The sequence below is a fragment of the Brassica oleracea genome, chromosome C3 (assembly GCF_000695525.1).
Source record: "Brassica oleracea var. oleracea cultivar TO1000 chromosome C3, BOL, whole genome shotgun sequence".
Taxonomy (NCBI): domain Eukaryota; kingdom Viridiplantae; phylum Streptophyta; class Magnoliopsida; order Brassicales; family Brassicaceae; genus Brassica; species Brassica oleracea.
Genome location: NC_027750.1, coordinates 28,055,178 through 28,063,012, shown reverse-complemented (window position 1 = coordinate 28,063,012; position 7,835 = coordinate 28,055,178).

Below are 7,835 nucleotides of genomic sequence, written 5' to 3'. Positions count from 1 at the left end.
TTCGAAGAGTCGCGAGTGGTTTGTTTTTTTTTATTCTTATAACACAAGGGTAGTAGTGACATTTTGCCCTTTAATGAATGTCATTTTTGTGACTTTCATTTCCTGGTGTCATTTTTGTGACATAAACTTGAAAGGTGTTCTCTTGGACAATTGCCCTTAAAACAATGCTAATGTCAAAACGTATATACGACCATTATTTTATTTTTTACTCATGAATGGTAAATGTAAATTATAATATGAATAGAAATATTATAAATGACCAAAATTATTTATGCAAAGTATAACTGCTGTAGAAACATATAGCAAGTGTGTATAATGAAAACAAAATAAATCTGAGCAAGGAAAAAATTATTTTGGTTTCTAGTTACAAACTACTATAAATCTGGAACTAATCAAGAAATGTCATTTGGCTGGAGGAGTATTATATCTGTTAGATTTTTGGTTTGTAAAGGACTAATTAAAAGGGTGGGAACAAGTTCATCTATTTCGGTATGAAATGATCCTTGGATTACAACCACTCGCTCGAGACCAGCAAACAAAATCCTTCAAAACAGTTACCCGGACCTCACAGTGGATTCCCTCATTAACACGGAATCCCGAACTTGGAACCTTCAGGTAATTAGGGCTTTGGTGGATCCTCATGACGTAAAAATTATTGAAAGTATCCCATTAAGTAGAAATCAGGTGGAAGATAGGAATGGATGACATTTCAATAACAATGAGAAATATTTGGTAAAATCAGGGTATCAATTGGAACGGGTTTATCCTGATAAGAAAAAACCACCAGATTTTTATGAGCCCACAGTGGATATACTAAAAGCCTTCTGTTGGGAAGTGCGGTGCCCGCCAAAGATAAAACATTTTTTATGGCAACTCCTTTCAGGTTGTATAGCGATAATGAAAAACCTAAAAGCGAGAGGAATACAAGGGGATATATGTTGTGCTCGATGCGGAGATCCGGAGGAATCAATAAACCATGTGTTTTTTGAATATCATCCAACACGTCAAGTGTGGGAATTATCTAAAATACCATCGAATCCCAATATTTTTCATACTAGTTCTTTTTTTGGTAACATGGATCATCTTTTTTGGAGAGTCAATCCAAAGATGGATGACTACCAATTTGCATGGATATTATGGTATATATGAAAAGGTCGGAATAATAAAGTGTTTAGTAATCTGGATATTGATCCAAGGGAAACACTTAAATTAGCAGAATTGGAATCATCACTTTGGGCTGAGGCACATGTACTCACTGATCAGAAGAAAGTGTATCAGGTACAAACTAGACCCACATTAGCAACTTCAGGACGATGGTGTTTTATAGATGGTTCATGGAAAGATAAGAAACTATTTTCCGGACAAGACTGATATAGTACCTTACCGGGCTTTGATGGTTTATTAGGAGCAAGGAATCTAAGGGCATGTCTACCTCTTCATTCGGAGGTGGGGGCTTTGATTTGGGCAATGGAATGTATGAAGAATTTAAGACAGTTTCAGGTTACGTTTGCAACGGATTGTTCTCAATTGGTGAAGATGGTTTCGGAACCAGAAGAATGACCAGCATTTAAAAGTTATCTGGAAGACATCAAGCTTTTACGAAGAAGTTTCCTCAACTCAGACATCGTTCATGTGCCTCGGACGGAGAATCTGCGGGCGGATAGCTTAGCACGCAGTGCTAGGAAACAACCGTCTTTCGTCGTTCACATGGATGCGGAGTTACCGATTTAGTTTACAGAGTCAATATGAATCTGTGAATGTCTTGTTGTCCAAAAAAAAAAAATCAAGAAATGTCATTTATTGTAACTATTAAAAATCAAAATTAATCAATTATGCTTCTTTGTATTTGGTTGAATCAGGTTTTGTTCTTAACCTGAGTTGCCGGTTTTGCTGGGTTTGTACCGGTTTTGGCGGTTTAATTCAAATCCGAGTTTTAATTCAACCCGGACTCCGTTTACTTAACGGTTCACAGTTTAACCGGTTCCGACCGGCCGGTCTGGTCCGGTTTTCAAAACCTTCATAAAATTGATATCTAATTATTATTTAGTTTTAAAGTAGAAGGTATTGGATTTAGTAGAGATTAATGGGTCATGGGCCTTCAACCTAGCTTATGAATTATATTCGATAAACTGAAGGCCTAGGATCTACCACAGACACTTGTCTAGTTCTTAGACTATCTCATCATCAACACATGTCTGATTCTTTTTAATAGGATGATGAGTAAGCAAATAGCTTGTGCTATATATATGTGTACGTGAAAGTTCAATGAATTAATTAAGACCCAAGTTTCTTTCTTCTCTCGTTTGTTGTACGATCAAAACAAAAGGAAATCTAATAATCAAATACTCTCTTTCTCTCGTAAACAAGAATGAGATTAAATACTAGGCTTCACATCATCATCTCACTCACTCAATGTTTCCATTATTATTAATTCACAACACATTATCAGCACGAACCTCTGACCAACTGAGGTTTATCAATCCGAAAGTTCTTAAACCAGCCGAGGTAATGTTTAAATTTATGTGTTTCAATATACTTAATTCATTTAAATTTTATTATTGTTTCGGAGTGAGAGGCTAGGTATTCTCCATTTATTTTCGGGATGATAGGCGTTACCTTCCCCGACTGATCGTTATGGTAGGCTATGCCTTCACGATCAGAGAAACATGTGGTAGGCGTTGCCGCCGTGAAAAAAAGGTCAAAAATGGTAAACTAAGTCTCCTCGGACCTTGAAATAAATAAAAGTCAAAATGGCAGACCATGTCTCCTCGGACTTTGAAAATGATCAATATGGTAGTCTAAGACTCCTCGGATCATGTGGTAGGCTAAGCCTCCAATTTTATTTATTGCTCTTTCAATTTCTGCAATTTAATTTATGCATTTATTTTATGCTTTTAATTTATGCATTTAAATTTCCGTCTTTATATATTATTCTATGAATACGGTTATCATGTCAAATTTGACAAAGCTCAAAATAAATGCCCGTGATATTACGCGAAATAATTATAAGACATGGGCAGTGGGTGCAAAGATGCACCTGAGAGAAAATGAGTTTTGAGAAATCATCGATAAGCTGAAAACTATATCAGATGAGAAAAAGAAAAGCCATGATATTTACACCAATTCAATGATGGTTTAGAAGATGAGGTGTATCATGAGAAAAGATCTAGAAGATCTTTGATGATTAAATCCTTGAAAGAAAGGATCAGAGTTGATGTAAATCTTCCGAATAAACTGAAAAAAAAATGAAACCATGATACTAAACCATCAAGTCAGTCCTACTAGAAAAGGACGCGGGTGTAGATGCGATTGAAACCGCTATCATGGTAGTGGAAGAGGGCGAGGAAGAAGATTCCATCCCTATGAGAATAATGGAAACTTTCACGAAAAATAAAAGTGGTCGGGTGATAAAAGGCAAACAGAAAATGTTTGCTATAGATACGGCCAGAAAGAAAATTGGGTACGTAGTTGTCGTACGCCAAATATTTAGCCGATCTATATCGAAAATCAAAAAGAAAAAGAGAAAGGAAGTATATTAAACTTCGTCTCTTATGAGCCCGAACCATTTTTCATAGCTTGAATACTCATCTTGATGATTCAGATTTTCTGGTTGGTCCAGAAAATGAAAATAAAATATCGATGTGATATGAGAATTATTTTTCTGAATAAGATTTTGAGATTCAGGACGGAGATAGATATACCTGGCGGATATTGGGTCATCGTACATGACTACTAAGGGTACCAAATATTTATCCTCTCTCAAAATAAGTAAATATAATATCTATTACTATAAAAATTATTATTGGCTCTAAAGGAGCTTATGATGAAAAGACATGCATAAGAAAATGATAGCAAAAGTATAAATGAGTGGTAAACCTGAAGTTTACTGATATATAGCCATCTCCAATAATGTTATCAACATTATTGTGAAATGTTGAAAAACTAGAAGTTTTTCACATATAGCATGTAAAGAAAATAAAGGAAACCATCATGGGTGATGATTCATCAAACAAGTTCACTATATGTGAATTCTTTAAGCAGACCCCAAATTAATATATCACTCTAAAGGGTTTGAAATATAATTCATCCCAATGGAAAAATTGAATATGTTATTGGTTCTAGAGTGGGATTCAGTACAAGATTTTAGACATGGAGTGTCATCATCTTGAGGGGGATAATTAAAGAAACCTAGTGATTGGAACATTGAGAAATTATGTTCGCACTTGAAAAAGAACTTGATAAAGTAAATTTAAGTAAGATGATCCCCATGATTGAGTGTAAACATGCACAAATGTATGTAATAACGACATATACAATCCAAAGGGATAAAGTATATGGATAATTAGAAATATGCTCGCAAGTTTGCTAGAAGCATATGATAAGCTGAAGGAATGAGATATGTGAAATGGATTACAATGAAAAGTAGAATAATCCATTTACAAAATGCCTGCCAGACATTTTGATGAAATAATAAAATCTCATATTCCAGCTGAAAATGCTCCAATAAGAAAATAGTGTCCTAAAATGACGATATATGAGTCTATGGCACGCTAGAGACGTGATAGACCACTTTGGCTCCAAAGAGTCCTCGAAAAGGAGCAAAAATATAAATAGAGGATGAATCTCATGATGAGACCGTTAATATGGTTAATATAATAGTCAAGTACCTGGGTAAATCATTGATGATGATAAAGAGATCTCGATTAACCATATCAATACGGGTAAAAAGATGGAACCAAATAGAAAATAGATTGTCGACAATAATGAAAAAGCGCTATATAAATAAGGATTATGAATCTACCTCTATGTATGAGGGTAGAGTGAATTGATTGGCCATCAATTCGATATAAAGCTCGTCAGAAAAATGAGAGATTTTTGGACCAAAAGTCCAAAGTATATATTTCTCCAGAGAATGAAATGAAAGATGATCTTAGGGTATGAAAAACGGCTTGTTACAAGGTCACTGGAGAAAATTTAAAGTAGATGCAATATATTGATATGTCTGGCAGGACAAAAACGACTTGAGTTGCATCTTGATATTTAGATGTCCCTGGAGAGTAAAAGATGCTCTCGGGAATGTATAAAACTCTGGAAGAGTTAGAACAAGCCGTATATAGGGTATCTTGAACCGGAAACTAGTGATATTTTTATGGCACAGTTTGATGATTGCCATAAGGATGAGTTTCCAGTGTTAGGGGGAGGAATTAGAGAAATTCCCAAAGAGATTACATGGTGTACATAGTCGTTGTTACACATTGACTCCCCTATGAATTACTGAGAGCTGGAAATTCAGAAAATTGTGCATTTACATAATTTGGTAAACTAGTTACCAAATGTGTTCACAGATACGACATGATATACCCGCTGAAAATATTCCATCAAGAGTTGATGTTCCTAAAGAACAAACTGATGGTAACAAAATGAATGAATCTAGGGTTCAGTTAAAGAGGGGGAGACTAGCGGGTTCTAAAGATAAAAATCCCTGAAAAAAAAGAAATTTGTTGAGCAAAGCGGAAAGATTCCAGAAGAACCTGATATTGAAAGATGTCTGAAAGAAGGCATAAGTGGAAAGGTTACAGAAGAACCTGATACTGAAAATGTCTGAAAGAAGGCATAGATGAAAAGGTTCAAGAAGAACCAAATAAAGATATGGATCCAGATGACGAGAATGGAACATAAAAGTATGAGATTTCCATCAGCTACGCCCTTGATAAAAAGTAATAGATAAAAAATGTTGATGAAATGTTGTCCTTTTCTGTGTCCAAAGATATCGATCAGGAAAATGATGATCCCGATCCAAGGTCCATTTTGGAATGTTAAAAGACATGATTGGGAGGAGTGGTAGAAGGTAATTAGAATTGAATTATTCTCCCTAAATAAAAGGAATGTCTTTGGACCTATAGTCATAACGCCTGAGAATATAAATCTTGTTGGGTATAAGTGGGTATTCGTGAGAAAAGTAATACGATATAAAACCTGATTAGTTGCCCAAGGTTTTTCTTAGAGATTGAGAATTGATTTTGAAGAAACGTATTCTCCGGTAATGGATGCAATTACGTTTAGATTTTTGATGAGCCTAACGGCGTCTAAAAATCTTGAGATGCATCTCATGGACGTTGTGACTGCATATTTATATGGATCGTTGGATAACGATACATATATGAAACTCCCTGAGGGATTGAAAATGCCAGGGGCATTGAAAGAAAAATCCAGGGAGATTTGTTCAGTCAAGTTACAGCGATCACTTTACGGATTAAAGCAATCCGGACGCATGTGGTACAATCGCTTAAGTGAATATCTTTTGAGTAAAGGATATGTGAATAATGCGATATGTCCATGCGTTTTATAAAGAAATCGTCATCTGGCTTTGTGATCATTGCTGTATATGTAGATGACCTGAACATAATTGGAACTCAAAAGGAGGTTGATGATGCTCGAACTCATATGAAAGAGGAGTTAGAAATGAAAGATCTCAGCAAGACAAAGTTTTATCTTGGGCTCCAGATAGAGCATCTACGAGAAGGAATATTTGTGCATCAATCAACTATACAAAAAGGTTATTGAAACGCTTTTGTATGAATAAAGCGACTCCTTTGAGTACTCCAATGGTAAATAGATCTCTCGATGTTAAAAGAAATGTTATTTTAAAACATCCTGGTAAGATCTTATATAAATAAGTACTTTGGAGATGCTAATGGTAATAAAGCATATGTGAGCTTATATATCTTGCGAGTTGTATTTGATTAAATATACTTTTAGACACTAATGTCTTTGCGAGATATAGCTCATTTCCTATTTAAGGAAATTAGAACGGCGTCGAGAACATATTCGTTCTCTCCAAGGTACGTATTGATTTAGGATTGATTTATCCTAGAAACCCCGAGTTTGGTATGGTTTTGCAGATACATGATATTCATAAAGTCGAACACATATCGGCTATGTTCTTACAACTGGTGGAACCACGATCTCTTGGCGGTCCCAGAAACAAATTCTGGTTGCGATATCTTCGAATCAAGTAGAAACTATTGCGCTTCACGAAGCATTTCGAGAGCGTGTGTGGCTTCGGTTAGTGAGTCACCACATACAAGAATCAAGCGGAATAGTTAACAAGAAAGAGCCGACAAAAATATTTGAAGACAATTTGACTTGTGTCGCTCAACTCAAAGAAGGCTACATCAAAAACGACAGAACAAAGCATATCCCTCCAAGATTTTTCTCGTACATACGAGAACTCGAGAAAAATAAAGAGTTGGACATCGAGTATGTACAGTCATGCGATAATCCGGCTGACTTGTTCACAAAAGCTCTTCCGACTACAACATTCTGAAAACACGTTTATGGTATCAGAATGCGGCATGTGTGTGACATGTGACGAGAAAGCTAGGTCTACTATTCTCAGGAGGAGATTACGGCAGTGTACTCTTTTTTCCTTGTCATAGTTTTTGTCCCAATGAGTTTTTCCATGACTAGGCTTTTAACGAGGCACTACGTAATAAAAGTTTGGATAATCAAGGAGGAGTGTTAAAGAGATAACTATAAAAAAATGATTATCCAAAAGGACACTTGTCTAGTTCTTAGACTATCTCATCATCAACACATGTCTGATTCTTTTTAATATGATGATGAGTAAACAAATAGCTTGTACTATATATATATGTACGTGAAAGTTCAATGAATTAATTAAGACCCAAGTTTCTTTCTTTTCTTATTTGTTGTACGATCAAAACAAAAGAAAAGCTAATAATCAAATACTCTTTTTCTCTCGTAAACAAGAATGAGATTAAATACTAGGCTTCATCATCATCATCTCACTCACTAGATGTTTCCATTATTAT